Source organism: Sorex araneus, chromosome 5 (assembly GCF_027595985.1).
Source record: "Sorex araneus isolate mSorAra2 chromosome 5, mSorAra2.pri, whole genome shotgun sequence".
NCBI lineage: Eukaryota > Metazoa > Chordata > Mammalia > Eulipotyphla > Soricidae > Sorex > Sorex araneus.
The window spans coordinates 127,416,539-127,443,085 of record NC_073306.1 but is presented as its reverse complement, the minus strand read 5'-3'; the positions used below and the strand labels follow the sequence as shown (position 1 = coordinate 127,443,085).

General features: G+C 56.4%; 1 protein-coding gene across 2 annotated transcripts in view; it reads right to left on the bottom strand.

Moving 5' to 3' along the window:
• Nucleotides 1–26,547, bottom strand: part of PKIG (cAMP-dependent protein kinase inhibitor gamma) — a 77,739-nt gene that overhangs the window by 13,295 nt on the left and 37,897 nt on the right. The window contains exons 1-2 of one of the 2 annotated variants that reach the window (XM_055140580.1): nt 10,031–10,163; nt 601–667 (exon numbers count right to left, since the gene is read on the bottom strand). The gene's annotated coding sequence lies outside the window, so the exon portion shown is untranslated. Of the gene's footprint in view, nt 1–600; nt 668–10,030; nt 10,164–26,547 lie in introns of those variants that run through there. The other variant, XM_055140579.1, reaches the window with a different exon arrangement.

Here is a 26,547-nt window from a genome sequence, read left to right as displayed (position 1 = left end):
GAAAGAAAGAAAGAAAGAAAGAAAGAAACAAACTAGGGCTGGAGACTGCCCTGAGCACAAGGAGATGGAGCCGGCCAGCGAGGAAGGCGTCGGGGCTGGAGAGGCAGGGGCGCCCGCCCCGCCTGGCACGACCCCATCAGGCCAGGAACATTCGGGTGGGAACCCGCCCCCCCTCCTCCCGCGGGCCCGCACCACCTCCCTCCTGCAGCGGCCGTGCTGCCCGCTCTCGGGCCCAGGTTCTGCGTTTGCTTTTTTATCACAGAAGGAGCATTCCCACAGAGGTTGTGAAAACAGCTTCACAACACACTGCGGGTGGGCAGGCAAGGTGGCACCATGCCCGCTGTTTTCAAAGTCCTGTGTGGGTCCAGCCGCCTGGGCGGACAGCTGGGGAAACCCTCCCGGGCCCTTCGGAGGCCCTGGGAAAACCGGGTGCAAGAGGGGGTGTGGCGGGGTGCCCGGGGGAGGCTCGGTCACTGCCCCGAGGCCCAGCGCCCGCCTCCTGCAGGGCCCGGCACCCTGCCCCGCTTTCAGCGGGCATGCAGACTCGGACCCTTGTCTTCCCTTCAGACAGAACCAGGGCTGCGGGGCGCAGCTACTCACCAGGCTCAGCTTCTCCCTGCTCGCATTTCTCCTGGTTTTCCACCGTTGCTTAATTCAAGTGGAAATTCTAAGGGACCAGAAGGAAAACGGAAGTTAGAGGCCAGCGCACTCCGCGCTCCGGGACTGTAGAGGAAAAGAGTCTTCTGAGAAGACAGCTGGCACCATCTAGGGACATGGCCGACACGCAACCCGCCGGGTTGGTGACGAATGTCAGCGTTCCTAGGGACGTGCCTTTGAAGGCCACGAGGATTCAGTGAAACACACCAAATTGTCTTTAGAAGGAAAATGAAGGAACTTTAACAGGACAGCGCTAGGTAAAGACTATCGTCCCATTGTCAAATAGGAGGGAGAGGGCTGGAGAGGGAGTACAGGGGGTGGGGCTTTGCCTCGCACGCAGCGGACCCAGGCGAGATCCCTCGACCCAGGCGAGATCCCTCGACCCAGGCTAGATCCCTCGACCCAGGCGAGATCCCTTGACCCAGACGAGATCCCTCGACCCAGGCTAGATCCCTCGCACCACATCTGGTCCCCCGAGGCATCACCACGTGTGACACCTGATGGGGCTGGAACGATAGTACATGGAGCGACAGCACAACGGGGAGTGCATTTGCCTTGCACACAGCCGACCCGGGTTTGATCCACGGCATCCCACATGGTCCCCTGAGATCACCAGGAGTGATTCCCTGAGTGCAGAGTCAGGAGTAAGCCCTGAGCATCGCCAGGTGTGACCCAAAACAAACAAACCAAAAAACAGAGCGATACCTGAGCAGAGAGGAAGGACTAAACCCAGGACAGAGGCAACAAAACCACCCCCAGGAAGGCACGCGAGCAAGGCGAGGCCCCGGGCATGACCCCCCCACCCCCAGGAGCCCTGGCACCCATGCAGTGTTTGGCCCGGCGTGTGCCAGGCCCCCGAAGGGCCCGCAGCAGGCACCGGGACCAAGTGTGCGTTGGCCGCTGAGCAAACACCAGCAGCAAACGTGCGTGCCGGGACCCAGGCGCATCTCAGCGGTCACCGAGGGAAGGAGGAGGGGAGGGGCAAAGGGCCCTGCTGCGAAGCTGCGTGCGCGACTCTTCCGCATAAAACTGCGGATTGAATCGTGGAAAAAGTCCACTTGCACAGGCACTTATTATTTTTTTTTTTCTGGTAACATAGAAAAAAGGCAAACATGGGGCCAGAGGCGTTTCCAGTGAGCAGGGCACTGGCCTTGCACGCAGCCGACCCGGGGTTCGATCCCCAGCAGCCCATAGGGCCTCCCGAGCACCGCGCCAGGAGTAATTCTGAGTGCAGAGCCAGGAATAACCCCTAAGCACTGCTGGGTAGGTGACCCCAAGCTCTGCCCCGCCCCTCCCCCCAAAAGAAACCAGGCAAACAGAAAACCAGAGAGTGGTTCTCTCCGGGACCTAAAACCAGGAAAGGAGAAAGGAGAAAAATAACAAGCTTTTCGGCCACGCCGGGCCACTCAAGGGTTGCTCCCCGCTCTGTGCTCGGGAATTGCTCCCAGAGGTGCTCAGGGTACCAGGAGGTGTGAAGGCTTGAACCAAGGACTCCCACACACAAAGCCATTGCTCAGCCCTCTGAGCTAAGTCTTGGGGGGCCAAACTTCCACTTCTCACATGAGCAATTTCTGTTTGGGTTGAAAATTTTTAAAGAAGCAGACCTACTTTCTTTTTTTTTTTTTTTTTTTTTTTTTTTTTTTTTTTTTTGCTTTTTGGGTCACACCCAGCGATGCTCAGGGGTTATTCCTGGCTTTACACTCAGGAATTACTCCTGGCGGTGCTTGGGGGACCATATGGGATGCTGGGGATCGAACCCAGGTCGGCCGCGTGCAAGGCAAACGCCCTACCCGCTGTGCTATCGCTCCAGCCCCAGACCTACTTTCTTAATAATTATACACGCTATCTTAAAAATCCAGTTGAGAATGAGAGGGAAAAACTGTTTGCCCTCATACACAAAAAAGTTTAAAATAGGGGCTGGAGTGATAGCACAGAGGGGAGGGCGTTTGCCTTGAACGCGGCGGACCCGGGTTCGAATCCCAGCATCCCATATGGTCCCCTGAGCACTGCCAGGGGTGATTCCTGAGTGCATGAGCCAGGAGTGACCCCTATGCATCGCCGGGTGTAACCCAAAAAGCAAAAAAAAAAAAAATGTTTAAAATAAAATTCTGTATTCAGCTGAAATTTTACTTTTGTGGGGAAAAGAATGTTTAGACAAATACTGAGCAAGCTTTCTATTCACAGGCCCCCAAAACATTCTCTAGCACAAAAGAAACTGAGCAGAGATATTCTGTGAAATTTTAGAGCTGACAGTGAGCAAAGCAGTTTGGTAAATGTAAACAACTACTAATGGTTCAAAATGAAAGTAATGGGGAGATCAAAACAAATTCAACAGTTACATTGGACATAAAAACATTGCTATTCTAAGGTCCTTGATTACTTGGGACAAATAAATTCTGGTTTTTTTTAGGGTTTTTTTGTTTTGTTTTGTTTTTTTGCTTTTTGGGCCATACCCGGCTATACACAGGGGTTACTTCTGGCTCTGCACTCAGAAACTACTCCTGGCAATGCTCGGGGAACCACATGGGATGCTGGGAATCGAACCCTGGTCAGTCGCATGCAAAGCAAATGCCCTACCCGCTGTGCTATCGCTCCAGCCCCACAAATACTGTTTTATTTTTGATAATACACCCAAGAGGCACATGAAAACTTTAGTGTTGAAAAAAATAGAATGAATGTATAAGTTTCAAACCCCGCAGCCTGCTCGTAGGTGTAAAGCATCAGCATTCAAACCGATCCTTCTAAGATGATTACATAATTCAAATTAAGTTTTATTAAAAACAATTTTTGGAGGGGTAATGGATAAAATCATTCTTCATTTCAATTTGAAGTAATAAATATCCAAGATAACTGGCCAAGAAACAGTAAGAAAAACTATTAAAAGCTAAACTGAGGGCCAGAGCGCGTCATGGGCTGGAGTCCCAATGTGGCGTGCGGAAGCCCGAGTTTGATCCCAGCATCACCTGGTCCCCAGGGTCCCGGCACCCCAGGAGTGACCCCCGAGCACGGAGTCAGGACTGGCCCCCAGGAACCAGGAGGTGTAACCCAAAACCACACTTTCCTCAAAACAGGGGAGATTTATCTTATAAGACAAAATTTCATTATAGATAGACATTACAATAAATTTTATATTATGAATTACATGTTGTTTGTATAACAAACAGTAGTAACCTAAGGGCAGAAATAAGTCTGTGGATTTGAATGGCAAATCCAGAAATAGACAAAAGTAAACACAGGAACTTCGTTATGACAAAGAAATGCCTTTCAAAGGAAAAGATGGTTTATTTAACCAACGGCCGTGGCATATCCAAGAGCACATTTGATCATGACCTCGTACTAAGTATGAACACATTCTAAAGGAATTGAACCGTCAGGATTTGACTGAAATGCAAAAAGTATAGGAAGAGAATATTGAGAAAAATGCTCATATAACATTGAGGTCGGGAAGTTATTCCTACACAGGGCAAGAAATCCAGACAGTATGAAGAAAAAAAAAAACGGAAAACAGACACTTTGTAAAAATGTTTTTCTAGATTATAAAACAGACGTTAATAAACAGATTAGGAAAAGCTTTTGCAACACATATGAAATCCTTAAATCTAAGTATATGAAGAACACCTGCAACTTGCTGAGAAAAAAAAAAGACAAACAATGCATATGAAAGGCAGTGCAGACAATATACAGACAAGGAGTAAGAAACGGCCCATTATCCAGAAACAATGTGCAATCTCAGTAGCCGTCAAGAATGTACAAAATAAGCAACGATGAGATACCATCTTCCCCGTCAACTTGGTTACAAATTAAGACAGTGGAGGAGGGTGACACAAAATGAGAGAATATCTAATATTGGTCACAATGTAGGGACACGATGACAAGAACGCACTGTAAAGTTGGCGGTGTTAGCAATTAAGTGTAAGACGGGCTCCTTAACCCAGCATGACTATGTAAAAAAAAAAAGTCACCTCCAGGAGCCAGAGAGGTCGTACCGGGATTAAGGTGCCGTCCTGCGGGTGATGAAACTAAACTTGATCCTGGGCACGGCCAGGAGTGACTCCCGAGCACCAGAGTGTGGCCTCAACCACCCTCCCCCACCCACAACACAAAGAAAATGTAACCTATGAAAATAAAATGGCTCGCAGGGAATAATATGCATACAAAGATAACTAAAGCAGCAATATATTTTTTTTCCCAGGGGGGAAAAAGCGTCAACGATTTGATTGTCTCTGGGAAGAAGACAGGGCCCATGGGTGCGGGTGCCTCGAGGCCAGGGGTCTCCAGTCCCTGCCCACTGCACGCCAGCACCGTAAGGTGACATGAAGCTGCGGCTACTTAGACGCAGGAAACGGATTTCAACCAACTTATGATATGCCATTAGGTGGTGGGGGGGATGATCTGCAAAATAACCAACTATGATGTATTATAGTTTCACGGTGATTTCTTTTGGAAACACGTCACACGAAACAACCACATGCACACACACAAAAACTGTTTTTGTTTTTCTGTCTGGGGGCCACACCCACTGGTGCTCAGGGCTTACTCCGGGCTCTGCACTTGGGAATCACTACCGGGGATCGAACCTGGGTCAGCTGCGTGCAGGGTACCCGCTGGACTACAGTTCAGGCCGTTTTCTGTTTATTTGTTGGGGGGGTCACACCTGGCTGTGTTCAGGGGTGACAAAGGGGCTCTGGTACTTCTGGCACATGCAGTACCGGGGCTTGAACTGGGGCCGGCCACGTGCCAGGCAAGCGCCCTGCCACGTGCAGTCTCTCCTGCCCACACAGACTCTCTACCCACTTCACAGGAGCACCAAGGGGTGATTTATAGCCCACCTCAGAGAGCGCCGGGCCGGGAAGCCAGCGCTAGACCTTCAGGCTCCCTCCCGACCTTTGGCCTTTTTCTTCACAATAGTGTGTCCGACAAATTTGCAAAGAACGAGGGCGCTATTATGGGGGGGAGGGGGGGAAACTGAGGAAGAAGATGGAAAAAAAAAAACAACAGGGTGGCAAGCACAAGGGCGGGGAAGGCCGGCCCTAAGGAAGCCCGGCCAGCGCTGGGGCAGCCCACTGGGTCAGGGCAGCTGCCCTCCCCGGCAGCCCCTCTGGCAGCTGGGAGACGGCCTTTGCGGGGACAGTCTCACGAGGGGAAAGGGCACTTTGTCTCCAAGAGAGGTGTGTGTAGCTTCTGATTTTTTAAAGACAGAGGTTTGGGGTCTGCTCACTTTGGAAGAACTCTCCTCTTCGAAATCCAAAGGAGGGGTGGGGGGGTGCGGGGGAGGTTTACTGTGCTTCTTGGTGGTGGAATATGTGCACTGGTGAAGGGATGGGTGTTCGAAAGCTTTGTAACTTTCCACATGGTGATTCAATAAAAAAAAAATTAAAAATAAAATAAAATAGAATAAAACCCAAAGGAAGGGGCTGGAGCAATAGCACAGCGGGGAGGGCGTTTGCTTTGCACGTGGCCGACCCGGGTTCAATTCCCAGCATCTCATAGGGTCCCCCGAGCACCGCCAGGAGTAACCCCTGTGTATCACTGGGTGTGATCCAAAAAGAATAAATAAATAAATAAATAAATAAACAAAATCCAAAGGAAGGTCTCTGGTTGGGCGGGCGGGTACGGCCCCGGCCCAGTGCGGGCTCACCCCACCCCCCCACTGCCTCACAACCCCCTGTCCCCCTGGAAGCTGGCCGTGAGGCAGGGCAGGGCCTGTCTGTGGTGCCCAGGGCCTGGGTGCTGGACCAAGACGAGCCGGACACGCCCGGCATGCTGAGGGGAACTAGCACTAGTGACAGCCTGTCCCTCCGCGTCCACCTGCTCTGCTGAGCTGGGTCCTCCCGGGCTGCAGGCCGCGTGCTTTCCTTCCCACCGGCCTGCCCAAGGCACTGCATCACGTCCAGCGCTGCGGGTTCTTACCCGGGGGTGAACTCCCGACACAGCCCGGGAAGCCGGGGTGGGTGGAGGCCTCGGGCGCGAACCCACAGGACAGGACGCAGTACCCCTGAGCCCGGGTGGTGCAAGGAACTCCATCGGCAAGTGGCGGGGGGCGGCTGAGGGACCAGCGGCTTTCTGGGGTCACCTGCAGGCTTGAGTCAGAGGTCGAACCCGTGCCTCCCCCCACTGAGCCAAACCCCACGAACAGCAGAGAAGTGGGACTCGCGGGGACACCTGAGGCGTCTGCGCTGCCCTGCTCCTCTCCGGCACAGGCTCCGATTCGGTGCTCGGAAACACGCAGCCGCACCACAGCCATGATATCACGACCTCGACAACGGCGGCGATGTCGGGGCGCAACACCCTTCTCTTCACACTCTCCCTCGAACCCGGGCAGGCAGGAGCGGGCTCGGCCCTGCAGGGAGCACTGCAGTGTCCAGCCTGCAGCAGGGGGGTGGAGGTGTCCTCCTTCCGGGCGGGGGAACCAGCCGCCCCCCATCCCCAACCCCCAGGAGAGCAGCCGGCGGCAGAGGCCGCGCCCCCCTGGCACTAGCAAACACCAGTGGCCTCGCTGAGGGCGGGGGGAGCGCCTCAGCCACCACCCCCCAACACTCACCCCGAGACAGAGCTGAGGGGCCGTTTCTTGGAAGATGGGCCAGGCTTCCCGGGGTCCCCCCATCTATGGGAGCAGCACCCCACCTCCCTCCATCCATCCGTCTGTCTGTCCATCCACCAGGCCTTCCGGGAGGGCTGCCAGGAGGCAGTGGGCTCGGGACTCACCACCGGCCTGCCAGAGGATGTGCAGGCGGCGTGACCGGGGAGTGCCACCTGCCACCAGCATCTCCCGCAAGCGCCGTCGGGAGCCCCGTGCCCCCCGCCTTCCGCCTCAGCATCTGACGGGGGGCGGGGGGCGGGGAGGACACAAAACCCAGCCTAGACTTGACCCCCGGTGCCAGGGCCTGCCTGGGGTGTGAGAGACTGGACTCAGCCCCTCGCACCCCGCAAAGCCTGGGGCAGCTAGTCCCAAGCACGGAGTGACCGGCTTGTCGGAGCGGGCTCCTGTCTCCTCCTCAGGGCCCCCTTCAGGCCTGGCCGGTGGAGAAGCAGGCCCGGGAGGACGGTCAGACATCCACCAGGTGTCCGGGCACAGCCCTTCCTGCTACCTTTGCCAGCTTCTCAGACAGCCATCGCCCACCAAGGGTGCCCAGGGCTGAGGGTGCCAGGCCCCCGGGGCAAGGGGCAGAGCGCCGCCCTCAGGCCAGCCCCAGGCCTCCTCCCGGCACGGAGGGAGGAAGGAAGATTCCAGAAGCAGCTGGGAAAGGCAGTAGCGTCTACGGGGAAGCGCTGTCCCTTGCACGCAGACAGATGGACGGACGGAGAGACGCTAACTCCTATCTCGGCTGTGGCGATTCGAAGGCTGAGGCCCCTGCAAAGTGACTGGGCCTGCGGTCACTGCGGAAGGCAGGGCAGCCAGGCCAGCAGGCTGGGAGCCGCGCCCCCCGTCCTCCCCGCGCCCTGGCCCCCAGCCAGCTCCCGGGGCTGACCAGGCGGGTGTCTCTGCTGTGCTGACGCTGAGAGCTCGGAACGAGAAACGAAAGTGAGCCCCACCCGGGGTTCAGGGCGGCTGGGCCCCGGGGTGCAGACACCCACCCGGGCCCGAGCACAGCCCAGGTCCCTGCTCTCCAGGGGGCGTCTTCTGCCACAGTCCGGGGTGCCGAGGCCCTGGTGCACACGGAGCCTTGGCCACCCCAGGGGGCTGAGGACCCTCCCATGCACGCCCATTGCTGGAATCAGGGTCCCTGGAATATGGGGACGCCAACCAAGCTGGGCCTCGCCTCGCCCTGTCCGGTGGCTCTGCCGTCCCTTCCGGGCCCAGCAGAGGTAGTGTCCAGGGCAGCGAGGGCGGTCGGGAACGCCGGGACCACCCCCCTTCTTTCTCCCTCTCTTGCCAGACCAGGCATCAGGATGGTGGGCTTCTAGGAGGAGGCGACTATGCTGCCTTCCCTCTGTACCTCGGTGCTGGACTCTCGGGCAGACCCGGGGGCCAGTGAAGAAGCCTGGCTGCCTGTGGCTGTGGCGGCCGGGACGGGCTAAGGCACGAACAAGCCGGGAGGGTGTCTGGGGTGAGGGCTGAGGGGGGGGGGGGCGGGGGATGCGGGGCAGGCCACTGGCGGGCCTGCGCAGTGGGCAAGGGTCTGCCCGTGCTCAGAGACGTCCATCCACCCGGTGCCCACGGCTCTGAGGCACAGGAACCCGAGCCTGGCCACGGCCGGAGCGCCAGGGGCGACAGTCTCGGGTCAGCCGCTGCCCGAGGGGGAGCCCAGAGCCCTGGGCTCTCCGGCCCGCGGGGCCTCCGTCCCACAGCGCAGAGATGCGTGCACAGCCCACTGCAAGCTGACAGCGGGTGCCAGTGGCCAGAGGCCCGGGGCCTCCTCCTGATAAGCCTTAAAGCTGAAGTCTCCCCCCCACCCTTGCTGACTCTTCCACTCCCTGGGGCGCAGGGGAGGGGCCCCGGGCAGCACGGGGTGGGGGGGGTCGGACACTTCAGCATCTCCATGAGGCTGAGGATCTCAGCTCCAGGGGCAGAGGGGGGGCGGGTCTCAGCAAGTCCCTGCCCCCCCCCCCCCCCCCCCCCGCACCGAACGGCTCCTTAGCGTAGACGCCAACAAGCAACAAGCCCCTGGGCTTGCACATTCTGTTTATCTTCCCGGCATAAACAGCGACTCGAAAAGGAAGCAATAAAAGAGATCACAAAACCCGAATTCAAGATTTCCACCCGTCCTTGCTGCCTTGGGGTCCGCCACGCGCCTGCGGGGCACGAGGGCCGCCCCCCCACACACACCCGGGCGGCTTCACGGCGCGTCTGTCGGTGCCTCCAAACAGCTGCATCCCGGAGGGTGCCAGGGCAGGGTGGCAGGCGTCCGCCTCGCAAAGTCATTTCCTTCTGGAGGGTTCGAAGCGTCTGCGCGGGCTCTGGAATCAGAAGCCCAGCTGCACGGTCTACAAGCCCCCACTTTGGGAGGTCTCCCTAGCGTGGCCGGGGCCAGCAGCTGCGTTTACAGCACTCGAGTCAAGGTTCTTTAGGGGAAAGAAAGCGGCATCTGATTTTAGGGGGTTTGTGCACACCCAGCGGGGCCCAGGGCTCGCTCCCGCGGGCTCGGGGGGGCAGCTGAGATGCGGGGGGCTGCACCCACGCCGGCCACGTGCCAGGCAAGGCGTTTCCCTGCCCGCCGTGCTGCGTCTCTGGCCTCACAGCAGCATTGGAGGGGACCTGGGAACCCTGGGACCGGACAACGCTGGCCCCAGGAAGTCTCGGGCAGGGATGGAATTTTCAGCACAACAATCTCCCGTCCTAGAAAAACAGACGCTGCGTGACCACCAGGCCCGGAGCCTGCTCTCCAGAGAGCAAGGCTTCCCCGGGGGGCGGGCGGAGAGGGGGGCTACTTACCCAGTGGAGAGTTTCTCCCTCCAGGGCGGCGGCCCCGGTGGGGGGGGGGTGCAGGAGGGGCGTCAGGTAAGGAGCCAGGTAGCAGGGGAGGCAGGCGCGGGCGGGCAGCGTGGTCCTGCCGGCAGGACTCTCCCGGGCCTCTCCCCGCCTCCGCCTCTCCCCGTGTCTCCCAAATGAAAGGCACTTCAAGGTTCTAGTGGGTGTTTCCCACGTCCCGGGCCAAGAAAGTCCCCATTTGTTGTAACCCAATGCTCGGCCGGATGATGTCAACCACTCAGCTCCCTTGCTCCGCTTCCACCTCTCCGTTTCCTCCGGACAATGCGCGGGGGGCCGGCCCTGCAGCCCGAGTGCTCGCCCCGCATCCCCCCAGCACGGCCTCAGCCGCCAGAGGCTCCCGACCCATGGGCTGGCCAGGGGAGCCCGCTGGGGCGCCCGCTGCCCGGCTCCGGGCCTCTTCCTCTGGCCAGGACCGTCGCAGAGGGACTTCCCAGGTTGCCCGGCTGTTTCCTGCCGCCCCCCCTGCCGCCCCCGGGGGCCAGGCCCTGGCCCCTCACATCTGCACAGCGCCCTGGCTGCAGGCGGCCGTGCGGGCGCCCCGAGCGAGTGTGTCCTTCATTCGGGAGACAGGACGCGTGCCCAGGAGAGGTCGGAAGAGGGCCGTGGGCGCTGCCTGCGGGCAGCCTCTGGGCCGGTCCTGCCCCCTGCTCGATGCAGGGTCCCAAGCCAGCGCCCCCCACCCCCGCCCCCGCCACCCTGGCCTCCCCCACCAACGAAATGACCATCTGGTGTCTTCCTCTTCCAATTTCTGTAAGAAGCTTTACAGTGAATGTGGCAGAAGGGGCGCGAGGACATGGCCACGCCTGTGTGGAGGGGGCCTGTGGGGAGGGGGGCCGGCTCCTCCCGCCCCGCACGGCTCGGACCCGTGGCTCTGCGGGGAACCCCCAGAACTCCCTGCAAAGCTCAGGGGTGACCACGAGGCCCCAGCAGTGACTAGATGGAGAAGGAATGCAGCGTCCTCCTCGGAGGTAGCGCGGGGCCCCACCCTGGAGGGCGCCTGGCAGGAAGTGAAGCCCGGAGCCCCCGAGACTGCCCCACCGGCGGGGGCAGGGCTGAGGGCGCCAGCAGGCGGAACCGGTTCAGATCTGGTTGGTTTTTTTTTCTGCTTTTTGTGTCACACCCGGTGATGCTCAGGGGTTCCTCCTGGCTCTGCACTCAGGAATCACTCCTGGCAGTGCTCTGGGGGACCCTATGGGATGCTGGGAATCGAACCCGGGTCGGCCGTGTGTAAGGCAAACGCCCTACCCGCTGTGCTATTGCTCCAGCCCCACCGGGTTGGATCTGAACTGATCTGTGCGACCTCCTTGACAGTCGGGGTTCTAGACTGTGACGTGAAACTCTGGCCTTCCAGGCAGGGCTGGGGAGGACCGGACAGAGCGGGCGGGAGCTGACGGGACCTGGCCCTCTGCCAGGGCAGCCGAGCACAAGGGCGAGGGGCACAGCATGGCAGCCGAGCCTCCTTCCTGGTACAGTTGGTGTCCGGGGGACCCCGGGAGGCGGTCTGGGGGCAGAGCCCGGGTCACACAGCTCCAGGAAGGGCCTGGCTCTTCGATGGGGGCAGACGGGGGCAGACGGCGCCCCCTGTTTGCTGAGCTGCTCCCCTAATGGGCCCTCGTTTCTGTTTCTTTCAGAGACCAGCTGCGCTTAGGAAAACAAAACAGCAGTGAGACGGGAACGGAAGGGGGTTTCTCCCGAGAAAGGGGAGGAGGAAAGCCTGGAAGGCGGCTGGGAGGAGGCTAGGCAGGCGGGCAGGGGGCGCGGGAGGCGGGCACAGAGCCGAGCTCATCCGTCAGCATTCCTAATGGCAGGCGTGGCGAGGCAGTGCAGCAGGTAGGGGGCCTCCATCCCCACACCCCTGCTTCCTTGAGATCTGCCAGGGGTGACCCCTGACCATGGAACAGGAGTGGGCCCTGAGCCCTGCGGAGTGTGACCCCCAAACAAAAGCCGACCCAAAGCACCGGGGGTAGTCAGGAAAGGCCTGGCCCTCAGGATCGCCCCCTGCACGCCTCCCCTGCACGCCTCCCTGCCCGCGGATGGGGGCTGCCGGGGAGGAGGGGTCCCAGCCCTGCAGCCCCCAGGAGAAGGAGCGCATGACCGAAGGACCCGTTTCCCTGTGTGGTACGAGACGCCCCATGGAGAGACACGCTCGCAACCATCCTCCCCGGACGGACGCTCTTTCCTACCTCTGTCCGCGAGCACGGAGCCCAGGGCACCCGGAGTTCTGGGAAGAGGAAGACGTGGAGGCTGGAGGTGGGAGGACAGTACCGGGGGCTATGAGCAGGGAGGCCCTGGGGGCCGGGCCGCTGCTGGGCTGCACCTCTGTTCCAGAAGCCTCCTGGGCCACAGGAAGTGGAGCCAGGCTCCTGACAGGCCAGCTTCCTCTCTCACACACAGCCTCTCGGGGAGCACTGCGGGCTCACAGTGCTCCCTCGCACACCTCACTGTGGCACTCCGACACTCCCGACCACAGTGCCGGGGCCTCGGAGCAGCTGCAGAAACTGCTCGGTGCATGTGGGCAGCACTGGGGCTCGAACTCAGCCTCCAGCTTTCAAGCTGGGTGATGTTTGCCCCTGAGCCTGGGGAGCACTGTGAGAGCCCCAGGGAGCCCCAGAGAGCCCAGGAGCACTGTGAGAGCCTGGGAAGCACTGTGTGAGCCCCAGAGGACCAAGGAGCACTGTATGAGCCCCCTGAGAGCTCAGGGAGCATTGTCTGAGCCCCAGAGAGCCCACGGAGCACTGTGTTAGCCCCAGAGAGCTCGAGGAGCACTGTGAGAGCTGCAGAGAGCCCGGGGAGCAAACAACCAGAAAGTGCACCAGCTGCACGACTGCAAGCGCCCCTGGTGAGCCCTCTGCCCCCTGGACCTTCCGTCCTCCGGGGCCCATGTGTCGGGCTGACCTGCGCCCTCAGCCAGAATCTGACGGAAACTCGAGGAAGATCTGTGTCTGATTTGTACAATGAGAAACTTATTAGAATAAGGAAATCCATAAGCGACCAGAGCCAAACCTCTCCTCGAACGCCTAGCATATGCCAGAGACCCCTCTCTGCTGCACGTCGGTGGCCCAGTTCCGTTCCTGCACGGGCCCCAGGAGGTCGGGGTGGCGGTCATCTCTACTGGCCTCACAGGGACGCTCTAGACTCGAGTTAATGGAGTAAGAGGTTGAGCTGGGGAGGGATGAGCAGTGTCAGGAGTCACTCCCGCCCCTTCCCGCCGCCCCCCCAGCCCAGACAGCGGCTGCGGACACAGCCAGAAGGCCCCTGGCCTTCTCACGACGTAACCGAGAAGCGCTTTGACCAGGCCTACACAAGTGGATTTTGTGTTTTCTTCCTTGATAATCATTATTGTAAAAATTACATAATGGGGGGGGGTGGGACGTAGGGAATGGAAGGAAAGAATCTGTCCTGCTACTTCCCAGAAATAACCAGGGAACCTCCTGGGGGACATTCCAGAAAGAATCGTCCCCACACTAAAAGCAGTGTCCTGAAATCAGACACGGCAGGTGTGTCACTGGGGTGGGGAGTAGTCAGCCTCATAAAAAGGGACAATAGGGGCCGGGGCGACAGCACAGCGGGGAGGGCGTTTGCCTTGTACTTGGCTGACCCAGGTCCGATCCCCAGCGTCCCATATGGTTCCCCGAGCACCGCCAGGAGTGACTCCTGAGTGCAGAGCCAGGCTGTGGTTAGCAAGCTTTATGCGTGCGTGTCGGGGGGCGGGGAGGGCAGTATCTTCTCAAAGTATAAATCCGCCTTTCTGTCTTAGCGGCGAGATCCTTCTGAAAGAAGAGGTTTCACTGTAAGCAACTGCTGAAAGGTGAGAGAAGTTCGTAGGGGTGTGATGAGAGACACAGACGCCCCGGGCACGGGGACGAGAGGGCACTGTTAGAAGCGCACGCCGGAGGACACCAGGCTGCCGCCTAGGAGGGGCTTTCATTGCTGACCACAGATGGCTCATGCCCACAAAAGCAGCAAAGGGTACCTAAAGGAAAAACCAGTAGGACATAGAGGAAAATAGAGGAATTAGATCTTATAATGGACGAGCAAATTTGGACAAATGAGAAGCTTTAAAAAAAAAAAAAACTGGGGATGAGGGGAGAAAAAAAAAAAAAAACTCCTGTCTTGAGAGAGATAGTGAAGATGCTGTATCCACAACACGTGCACTGGCTGGAATTCTTGCCAACTGACAACATGAACAGCTGGGACACCAGAGCCCAGGATGGCAGGTGAAACTGGACCCTCGCATGCAGCTCACTCCAGTTTGGGTTTGACTCCTGGTGCCCAGTAGGGTCCCCTGTGTCCCACCAGAAGAGCCTGGTGCAGCATGCAGGCCACGAATAAGCCCTGAACACTGCCAGGTGTGGTCCCCAAACAAAATAGCAAACCAAATTTCAGGACAAGGGCTTAAAAATGAGAAAAGGCGGGGCTGGACCGATTGCACAGCGGGGAGGGCGTTTGCCTTGCACACGGCCGACCCGGGTTCTATCCCGGCATCCCATATGGTTCCCTGAGCCCCGCCAGGAGTAATTCCTCAGTGCAGAGCCAGGAGTAACCTCTGAGCATCGCTAGCAAAGAAAAAAAGAAAAAAAAAAAGGAGGAACTTATTGGAAACCCTCGGGGGAAGGCCTGAAAGGTACCACAGTGAGAGAGCATCTGTCCGCACAGGTGAGGCCCTGGGTTTGTTCCCAACACCAGGGAGAAAGAGAAAAAGAAAAGAAACCCGATTCATAGGATTAGAATGGGCTGCTGTGGAACAACAATCCAGGAAGCTGTACCCAAAGGAAACAGGGATTCCAGAAAAAGAACCGAAGGGAAAACAGCACAACAGGAAATTACCTAAGCGCCCGCGAAGGTCTCCCGCAGCTGAAGGACGGCCCCGCACACAGGCGAGGCTCCCCGGCCCCTCAGGAGTCCCGAGGAATAAAGTCCGACAATTCTCTGGACAATTTTCTTTCCCAAAGAAACACTGGTGCCCCAGCCCACGGAGCAGTGCTCTCCATGGGGAGACGCCTACGGGGCAACGGTGGGAAGTCTGACGTCGTGGTCACCAGGCAAAAGAAAGGCACTCTCAGACACGGAGGAACGAGAAGTTTCTGGGTCGGGCACCCTCTTCTCAGTCAGCTTCTTTTTTTTTTTTTTGGGTCACACCCGGTGATGCACAGGGGTTACTCCTGGCTCCTGCACTCAGGAAGCACTCCTAGTGGTGCTCGGGGGACCCTATGGGATGCTGGGAATCGAACCTGGGTCGGCCACGTGCAAGGCAAACGCCCTCCCCGCTGTGCTATTGCTCTGGCCCTTTCTGAGTCAGCTTCTGCAGAATACACGTCAGCCCCACATGGGCCCCCGCAGACAGGAATGAGCGGGCACTGGCCCTCAGCAGGGTCTGGTCACAGCAGGAGGGGAGGGCCGGGGAACGGGCGCCATGTCTCATGAGAGGACGCCTGGGCGATCTAGGAAGCACCCAAGGAGCGGCCCTGGGGAGGGAGACAGAAGCTGGGGCTCCCGGCTCAGCGGTCACCAGGATCCGCAAGGCCACCACACTGGAAAGCCTGAGTCCTTTTGTTTGTTTTAAAATATTTTTCACTTGAGACTGGAGCTATAATACAGCGGGGAGGGCGTCTGCCTTGCAGGCGGCCAACCTGGGTTCGAGCCCCGGCATCCCATAGGGTCCCCCAAGCACCCAGGAGTAATTCCTGAGTGCAGAGCCAGGAGTAACCCCTGAGCATCACCAGGTGTGACCCAAAAAGCAAAAATAATAATAATAATAATAATTAATAAATTCTTTTTACTTGGTTGACTGTGAATCACAAAGTTGTTCATCACGTTGAGTTTCAGGTGTACAATGTCCCAACACCAGTCACCAGTGTCCACTGCCTCCACCAATGTCCCCAGTTTCCGCCCTGGCCTCTCTCTTTCTCTGCTTGAAGGCTCTGTGGTTTACGGTACCGTTACTGACAGGGCATCACACGCGCCATTTTCCCTCCTCTCGGCGTGTCCCTCCGCCACGGTCACAGCGGTCCCTTCCCTGTCCTGTTCCCTTGCACCCGGCCCAGTGGCAAGCTTCCTCCTGAAGACAGTTCAGTTCTCGGCTCCCCATTCCTACTGCCCCTGGGCACCGTAACCCCCCTGCCGTGTCTCTCTCTCCTCCTGCCTAGCCCTGAGACTCTCCAGGCCCACCCACACAGAAGCAATTGCATGGCTTCGACTTTTCTCACCGCCACGTAGTATCTCATTAAACATACGAAGTTCCTCTATCCAGTCATCTGTGCTCAAGCACTGGGGTCATCTCTGGATTCTGTAAGGCCCGAGTCTTGATGTAAGTGGCTAAGCTGGAAAACAGGGTAAGGAAGGAGAAAGTATGTGTGCGAGGGGGCGGGGGTCCTGAAACGCTGCACCCTGGGGTCCACAGGCCACAGTTGAAAGAGGAATCCCGAAGGGCAGCGGGGAGAATGTGGTTCCGGCTGGGGCACGGGCTGGACACGAAACACTTGAGTTGACGTATCGTGTCTGCTAGTGTAAGAGATTGTGATTTATGCAATGGTTAGTGTGGTTATACTTCAAAGGGAGTCCTGATTCTCTCAGAGACACACACAAGTCACTGGTGACGGGGTGGAATGCCGAGAATTTGCTCCCAAACAATCAGGTCCGGCGTAAGTGACACCAGACTGGCCAGATTCCCGAAACACAAAGATTCCGACGGGTCCCCTCTAGCACGGCCAGAGCTTTAAAACCCTCACAATATAAGATGGTTTTAAAGAGAGTCTGACGTGTAAAGCGCATTACTCAGATCAGGGAGTGGTGGGGCGGGTAGGGCCTTTGCCGTGCATGTGGCCAACTCAGGGCGTGGTCCCCTGAGTACCACCAGGAGTAATCCCAGAGTGCAGAGCCAGGAGTAAGCACGGAGCACGGCCAGGTGTGGCCCAGACACAAAAACAAAAACAATGATTAGTCCCATGTAACTGCTGTCTGCCACTGCCCAGGGCTGCTCAAACGTTGTGTCCATTCTCTGGATCTTTCCTGCAAGGCAGGCATCGATGCTCCCATTTTACAGATGAGAAGTCCGAAGTGGAGAGGTCAACCAAATGGTGGGGGCCCCAGCGCAGAAGTCCGGGCTCCTTCCTATCGCGCTCGCCTGGTGGACTCCAGAAAGTGATGTCACACACACATTCTCATCAACTCCAGGAAATAGGAGAGAGAGAGAGAGAGAGGCCTACCCTTCCTTGACAGATGAAGGAACTAAAGTTAGGGAAAGTTAGGTTCATTTGCCTCCTCCCCTCAAAAGAAAAAAAAATCCATGTTTCCTGATTATTTTTTTTTTTAATTTTTATTTTATCACCATGTGGAAAGTTACAAAGTTCTCAGGTTTATGTCTCAGTTATACAATATTCAAACACCATCCCTTCACCAGTGCCCATATTCCACCACCAAAATCCCCAGTATACCCCCCGCCCCCGCCCCCCACCCCCAACTGTATAACTGATGAATTTCACTTCATTTTCTCTTTACCTTGATTACGTTCCATATTTCAACACAAAACTCACTATTGATGTTGGAGTTTCCCCCCAAGAAAGACAGCCCTACTAAGGAAGCATTTGATAGTTAGTTTTCCATTAAAAGATTGTATGTTTTCAGTTTTTAGAGAAGTTTCCTGATTCTTAACCCAATTCTTTCTCCCGTCCCTTATCATTGTCCCCTCAACAATAAAATGCCAAGTGGCTCAGGACTCAGACTCGTGGGCCTCTGACAGAAGTCACTGACGCCGGAGGCAACTGAAGCCAGAATTTCAAAAAGATAGACTTTTTTTTTTTCCTTTGCCCCCGAAGGAAATAGAGTAATCAACCAAGGAATGTCCTCAGATGTTCGGGTGTCAGCATTTTGCTTAAGTCCTCAAAAGGGCTTTGGAAATGTCAGCCGCCTGCCCGCCTGGCAAGAGCAGATGGGCGGCTGGCACGGGCAGCTTGCAGCAGCTCCGGCAACTGGTGCCACTCTGGATGGCGCCGAGGAATAAAAGGGGGGCGGGAGCGAGAATGAGCCACGCGTGCTTCTGCCGTGAAAGAACAACGTCTGTGTCCCTGCAAACGCCCGTCGCGGGCAGCCGTGTGGCCGGAGGGCGCGCGCCAGCCGCCGGGGACCGTGGCCGGGTGAGCTCCGGGGCAGAGGCTGTGACGGGCCCCCCGGCGGGCTGGGGGCAGAGCAGCACACAGGCCACAGGCTGGCACACGTGGTGGCCCCCAGGCCTCCCGAGAGGGCCCGACCTGGCACAGAACCCGTCCCCGGGCGGGGCACAGGTGCCCTTGAGCCTGCGAGAATGCTGCTCCGGCCGCCCCTGGCATCTGAACAACGGCCAAGCAGCAGCCGGGCGGGAGACGCTGTTTACAGGAGTTCAGGCTATTTATAGCGCGGCAATCTGTGCGTGTTTGGATGACGACTCGCTGGGCTTCAAGTGAGCCGTGCGCTGCTCCCGGACAACTTCGCCGAACACACTCTCTCCCCACACCACCCCCGGGCCCCCCCGTGCTTAGCACATGTTGCCCCCGGGATGTCTTATTTGAGCAGCTGAGTTGGAAAAGATTATAAAAAGAAATCGTATTTTTAAAAGCAAGGAACTTTTCATCCATGTGCCTACAAGTCTGGACGGCTTAGCATCATTTTCATGAGGCCTTGGACCAGAGATGGGACGCAAATAGATGTGTGTTTTATATGTGTGTGTGTATATATATATAAAAAAACCCCACGGCACTGTAAATGAAAACAGTGTCTCGGTGAGGTCTGGAATTCAACTAAGTATGGCTCAGGACCTACAGAGAAGCGCACTTTCTGGAGGATGATAGGTTTTTTTGTTTTTGTTTTTTGCTTTTTGGGTCACACCCGACAATGCTCAGGGCTGACTCCTGGCTCTGCACTCAGGAATCACTCCTGGTGGTGCTCAGGGGACCATATGGGGTGCTGGGAATCAAACCCGGGTCGGGTCGTGTGCAAGGCAAACGCCCTACCCGCTGTGCTATCACTTCAGCCCCTGGAGGATGATAGGTTTTCTGGAGCAGGTCTGCAAGGGCTGGGCTACGGCTCGGCGGGAAAGGCCTTGGGCTCACTCCACAGCACCGCCACGACAAATAAGAACCGGAAGTAGGGGCTGAAGAGAGAGTTAAATAGATCTACTTAATGTATCTAATCTATATTATATCACAATCACAATCACAATATATCCCATTAATCACCGATTTCTCGGGCGGGCTCAGAAACCTCTCATTTCGTTCTTTCCCTGAGATCTTAGAAGTCCATCTCGACTTGGCCCTCCTAACGATGTTGCACTGGGGGCTCTTCAGGGTCAGGGGAATGAGATCAGCTCCTTACTGGATTTTGCATATGAATACACCATGGGGAGTTTGCAAGGCTGTCCCATGGGGGCAGGAAACTCTCAGAGGAGAAGTAGGCGAAAGATATCTCGTGGCCGCTTGTGGGCAGGAGACTCTGCATATTATATATATATATTTATTTATTTATTTATTTATTTATATATATATTTGGTGGGGAGATAGCTAGTGGACCGAAGTGCATGCTTTGCACGTGGCGGTCTTCCTTCAGTCCCCAGCAAACACGGTTCCCCCCCACCAGCACTGCCAGAAGTGACCCCGCCACAGGGCTGGAAACAGCCCCTGCAGAGAGCGTGCCTGTCAACCTCCCAACCTGCGGGCTGCTGGTCTCTGGTTTGGCCAAGCCAGCACATACCGGGAATGAAGGCTGCAGGCTGCTAAGCAGATCTGCACGGCAGAGAGAGAAGAGCTGGGGTTTCCAGAGAGCACGGAGCCGAGAGGGCAGCGGCCTGGGAGATGCGGGCGTGCAGAGGCTCCCGTGTCCCTGTGGCAGGGTGACAGCCGGCGGGTGCTTCCCAGGAGCCTCTGCCTGGCCCCTGATGGAAGGTGCGGTAGGGGCCGGCCTTGAACTCTGGCTGAGCAGAGATGACCAGGAGCGCATAAATCACACCTGCGTCCCTCAGGAAGGCACAGAGTCTTGGGGAAACTGTAAACTTCCACAGGGCAGGAAACAGGGAGGCGGCTGGTTCCATCCAGCTCTGAAACAGGCGAGACGGCGGGGAGCCAACTGCCACGCCCGCCAGTGAGCGACGGAACACGGCACGCCCTGGAAGAGCACCCCACAACTCGTCGGGAGATCCCTACTCACGCTGGGGCCCAGACCCCTCTGAGAAGGGGGTGAGAGCTCGGCAGAGCTGACGCACACAGCTGCCTGGCACAAGCCACCCCGCCGCTGAGGGAGACGGTATTTGAATGCTGTGACGCTCAGTCACTCCGACGCTTTTGCCGGGACCCAGGTCCCTGACTCGGGTGGTCTGGAAAGGTAAACGCCAAAACTAAGTGTGCGTGACCCTCCGTCGCCACAAGCTCCTCCAACAATGACAAGCGGCAGGAAGACGGAGGCAAAAGGAAAACGCGATGTGGTTCCTGTGTCCACAGTAAACTGAGGAAAGGAAACGTGCGGAGTTGCACGGCGGGCGGGGGGCGGCAGGCTGGACGTCGCTCACTTCCCCTCTGGCTCCGGGACTGAGTCAACTCGAAGCAAACAACAGGTGGAAATGGGCGTTCGGCTCCCTCGCCAGCCAGGTCCCCGCTGTCACACACGAGTCCTCCCCACGGCAGTGCTCGGTTCGCCTAAGTGCCACTATGGTAAAAAAGGCGCTCGGGTGGAAAGAGCGTCCCGAGGAACTCATGTATTCGAGACACCCGCCAGCTGCTTGGCTGCTCTGCATGGTGCGGGGTGCAGGGAAGAAACCCCCCACGCCCCCCCATCCTCTGGGTTCCCCTCGGGCAGGACGAGGGATCCAACGGAACCAGGCGGCTTAGCAAGCAAAGGCTGTCCATCCCATGGGACACGCGTGTGGGCCTGGGGCTGCAAGGAGGGGAGAGATTCACGCACGGAGGAGGGGACGGACAGGGGTCCTCTCGGAGAGTGAAACGAAGGTGAAGTTTTCAGACAAGAAGGGGCCATTCGCTGACGGACACGTGCCTAGACGAAGCCCCCAGACGCCATTACTCGGGGTGGTAAGAACCGTGGGCCAGGAGGCATGACTGCCTTCGATTAGAAAAGGCCAAGGAGTTGGGCTGCAGCGAGAGCACAGCGGGGAGGGCGTTTGCCTCGCACGCGGCCGACCCGGGTTCGATTCCCAGCATCCCATAGGGTCCCCTGAGCACCGCCAGGAGTAATTCCTGAGTGCAGAGCCAGGAGGAACCCCTGTGCATCGCTGGGTGTGACCCAAAAAGAAAAAAAAAAGGGGGCCAAGGAGTGAGACACATGAGAACTTCTCCACCCAGGGGGCCTTCTTTGCTCAAAAAGCCATCCACATTGGGAGGGGGCGGCGGCGACAGCATCCCCCCAGCCGCCCGAGGGCCCCCCGGCCCCGCCCACATTTCTTGGAAGTGGCTGGCTTCGGCTGTAATGAGGAAAGCCTATCTGACCCCTTAGGGCTGAATGACCCCAGAACTGCTTCCTCCACAAATACAAAATTCTGAAGCAGCAAAAAGAATGTCTGCTATTAGCACGCTGTGATTTCCCCCACCCTGTAAAGGGTCTGTTTTCCCTAAAAGGCACCTTGTAAATGCTTATCTTCCCGTGTTGTAAGAGGAATGAGGAGAGGATCAAAGTAATACGGGGGCTGGGGAGAGGGGGGTGCAAGGGCTGGGGTGATAGCACAGCGGGTAGGGCGTTTGCCTTGCATGTGGCCAACCCGGGTTCGATTCCCAGCATCCCATAGGGTCCCCTGAGCACCACCAGGAGTGATTCCTGAGTGCAGAGCCAGGAGCAACCCCTGTGCATCGCTGGGTATGACCCAAAAAGAAAAAAAAAAGACAGGAATGTGATTTGACGACAGTTAGTTATGGCCCGTAAGTCCTGACGCCAGAATCAGATTATGGACCAAGCTCTCTTGTCCCGGGCTCTAGGAAAAGGGAGGGGTGACGGGACAGAGACGGGAAGGCCAGGAGACGGGTGGGAGAGACAGAGCATAGGACGGTGCATTACGAGGGTGTTGCCCAGAGCAAGGTGCTCAAATCAGATGGACATGCGAGGAATGGGCCCCATCCTCCACTGGCCAGCTGAGAGCCCAGGCGAGTTACTGAGCCTCTCTGAACTCCGGCTTCTCATCTGTCAAACAAGGCCAGTCTCAGCGCCTGCCTCAGTGGAATGCAGGGGTAGAGGGAAGAACAGGAGGGAGGATTAGGTGTAGGAGAGCTAATCTCTTCATCCTTCTCAGAGAGAGTTGCTACTTCAGAGGCACTAACTTAACCTGCAGCATTCTCCACCTCCAATACTCAGAGGTCGGTTGCATGAGAGACAGGCCACGTGAGCAACACAGATGCAGGAGACTTGAAGACGGGGCTGGAGCCACAGTACAGTGGGTAGGTGTTTGCCTCGCATGTGGCTGACCTGAGTTCGATTCCTGACATCCCATATGGTTCCTAGAACATATGGGACTCATACTGAAACACTGAATGATTGCGGCAACTGTATTGAGAATAACTTTGCAAACCACTGTGTTTAAATAAAGTGGAAAAATAAAGTAACTCGACAAAAACAAAGAAAAAAAAATGTGAGGGAGTATCTTGTTAAAATTTTAGCACAGCAGGTAGGGAGTTTGCCTTGCACACGGCCAACCCGGGTTCAATTCCCAGTATCCCATATGATCCCCTGAGCACCGCCAGGGGTAACTCCTGAGTGCAGAGCCAGGAGTAACCCCTGTGCATCACCAGGTGTGACCCACAAAGCAAAAAAAAAAAAAAGAAGAAATTTGGAGGTATGGAGCTAGAGCAAAAGTACCGTGGGTAGGTGGGTAGGGCGGTTGTCTTGTACATGGCCAACCTAGATTCAATTCCCAGCATCCCATAAGGTACCCTGAGTACCACCAGGAATAACTCCTAAGCATTGCTGGTTGTGTCACCCCCATAACAACAACAACAACAAAAAATAATAAGAATTTTGGAGGTAACTATCAGTTATTAAGAACCATTAAACAAATGGGCTGGGGTGATAGTACAGAAGGTAAGAAGTTGCCTTGCACGTGGCAAGCCAGTTCGATGCCAGTTCGATCCCTGGCATCCCATGTGGTTCCTAGAAGACCACCAGGGGTAATCCTGAGTGCAGATCCAGGAATAACCCCCTGAGCATCACTGGGTGTGGCACCAAAACTGCCTTCAACAAACAAGCTGACATTCAGGGAAAGGCCTTGGTAGTGGGAGGGAGGTGTGAGCATTCTTTCCTTTGTATCTCTGTGCTCTATCTAGATTTGCATCAGGTGTACATACATCTATATTTCTGAGATTGGCAAAGGAATAAAGGTTGGTGGGACTCTGCCGTCAAATGAAAACATAAATTTCAGAAGAAAAAAAATTTCACCTGCCCTGCCACGTCTGGAGTAAGATTCCCTCCTACATGCGGATTACTGGGTGGGGAGGGGCTCAAAGTACGAGGCCGAGGTTTGATCCCTGGCATTGCAGGGTCCCCGGAGCAATGCTGGGAGCAACCCTTGACTGCAGAGCCAGAGTAGCCTAGAGCACCACCGGGTGAGGCTCCCCAAAATGAATAAATAAATAAATACACATAATCCACATAATCAAAGTGTTTCCCACGACGCTTGGGGACCACTCCTGGCTCTGTACTCAGGGGCTGCTCCGGAAGTGCTAGGGATGCCACAGAGAGAGACTGGGACGGGCCATGAGCAAGGGAAGTACCTTAATCTCCGTACTATCATTCTGGGCCCTCAAAGATTTTTTTAATGATAATGCCCCATGTTGTGGAGACACGGGAAAAAATGGTGAGAAAGGAAGATGGCACAACATTCCTCAAAGTAATTTGACAGCACGTAGTGAAATTCTTTTTTAAAAACACGTAGGCATGCACGGGAAGCATATGGAAAACTTCTGCATAATTTACGTGAAACTTAAGCAAGTCTGTGCTGAAAAAAATCAATTTTACTAATAAGCATACATAACTGTAGACCCAGTCATTGTGTTTTTAAGGATTTATCAGAAGAGGGGACACAGAGACAGTACAGGAAGTAAGATGCTTGCCTTGCATATGGCCTACCCAGGTTCGATCCCTGGCACCCCAATGGTCCCCCAAGAACTGCCAGGAATAATTCCTGAATGCAGAGCCAGGAATAATTCCTGAGCATCACCAGGCATGACCCAAAAAACAAAAGCAAAAAAACAATAAAAAACGAGCAAAGCATTTATCAGGAGAAATCATTAGTATGCGTAAAAGATTTGCCTCTTAATTGGCCACATTAGCATTGCTTCATCATCATCATCATCATCATCCCGTTGATTGTCAATTTTCTTGAACGGTCTCAGTAATGTCTCCATTCATCCTAGCCCCGAGATTTTAGCAGCCTCTCTTTACTCGTCCTTCCCAACAGTGCCACATTGAAGGCTCTTTCAGGGTCAGGGGAATGAAACCCATCATTGTTACTGGTTTGGGCATATGAATACACCACAGGGAGCTTGCCAGGCTCTCCCATGCAGGCAGGAAACTCTTGGTAGCATGACAAGTTCTCCAAGAGGGAGAACTAGGCTATAAAATGTTGCTTCCAGGAGCTTGGTTTTATAATCTCTGGATGTTGGCCGTTGATGGGATTACATGGCACCCAGGGAAGTTTTTTGGTGTGACTGCCTAGATACTGGAAAATGGGGAATCTGGGTGGTGCAGGCCCAGTCCCGATCCAAGCAGGCTTGGAGATCTCAGTCCCAGATCTCACACACCTGGGTTCCTCTGCCGGTTCCTTCATGCATGAGGCTCGTCCGAATGTGTGGAGAGGGGCCTTGAGCATGGCTGTGGCTGGGTTCCGGAGGTCTTCAGCTTCCGGGGCTCTATCTGCTTCGGACAGGGAGGAAAACTCAACCCACACCCTCCGAGGGGCCCTGGTGAAGACAGCCAGGTGCGGGGGCAAGAGACTCTGCATTGCTCTCTTCCGGGAGCTTGGGTTTTTTTGTTTTTTTCTTTTTCGATTTTTGCTTTTTGGGTCACACCCGGCGATGCACAGGGGTCACTCCTGGCTCTGCACTCAGGAATTACCATTGGCGGTTATGAGGGAACCATATGGGATGCTGGGAATCGAACCCGGGTCGGCCGCGTGCAAGAAAATTGCCCTATCTGCTGTGCTATCACTCCAGCCCCCCGGGAGCTTGGTTTTATAGTCTCTGGATATTGGCTGTTGATGGGATTATACAGGCTGGGGGGGGGGGCAGTTTCTAGGTGTGACCATCTAGCTACTGGAAAATGGGGGATCTGGGCGGAAGAGACCCAGTCCCCATCCGAGCAAAAGACTCTGCATCACTCTCATTATACGAGGCAGATTTATGTAAAATCATGGGAGAAATGGAAACAATCAGAGGATGAAATACATTGTCCATTGAAAATGGCAGCAAGGGGCTGGAGAGACAGTACAGCAGGTAGAACTGAGCAGGACTCAATCCCCAGCACCTCACAGAGTCCCCCCAGCCCCAATAGGAGTGCCCTTAGCTGAGGGCCAGGAGTAACACTGAGCACAGCTGGGTGGGGCCCCCAAATTAAAGCAAACAAACAAAACCAACAAATAGGGCCTGAGTGATAGCACAGGGGCGGGACATTTGCCTTGCACACAGCCAACCTGGGTTCGATCCCCAGCATCCCATATGGTCCCCTGAGCACCGCCAGGAGTGATTCCTGAGTGCAGAGCCAGGAGTGACCCCTGAGCATTGCTGGATGTGGCGCAAAAAGCCAAATAATAATAATAATAATAATAATAATAATAATAATAATAATAATGATAATGATAATAGTAACGGTGGCAGAGACTGAGCCCCACTCTGCAAGAGAGGGGGTCCCAGGCCTGCTCCACTGCTGTGCTTGGCCTGAGCCGGAGCTGTGGGGGCCGTCAGGCCATGAAGATACGTGGGAGATGCAGAGAAAAAGCAGCTTGAGGAAGAGGAGTGGGAGGAGCAGGGAGAGAAGCCGCAGCTGCCCCTGGAAGAGAAAAGGAGGCCACTCCGCCCTCAGCCGCGGCCACAGCCACCCCGAAGAGGACCGGAAGGACGTGGGCAAGGGCGAGACAGGAGGAAGAGGAGGAAGAGGGAGAGAGAACAAGGAGGGAGGTTGGCGGAGGAAGGGCAATGTCCAGGAAAGGGCAACGGGGCCGCAGCACTCGGCTGGGCAGGGAGGCAGCGTCCAGAGGGAGGACCCCGCCGTGCCCCTTTCCGAGGACGCTGCTGGCTCCCGGCTGCGCCACACTAAGCCTGCAGCCAGGGAAAGATGACCTCAAGGACGGAGCTACCAGTCCCGAGAAGCAAAGTCAACTTCAAACTAACAGGCACCTGGGGCTGGAGCGATAGCACAGCGGGGAGGGCGTTTGCCTTGCACACGGCTGACCCGGGTTCGATTCCTAGCATCCCATAGGGTCCCCTGGGCACCGCCAGGGGTAATTC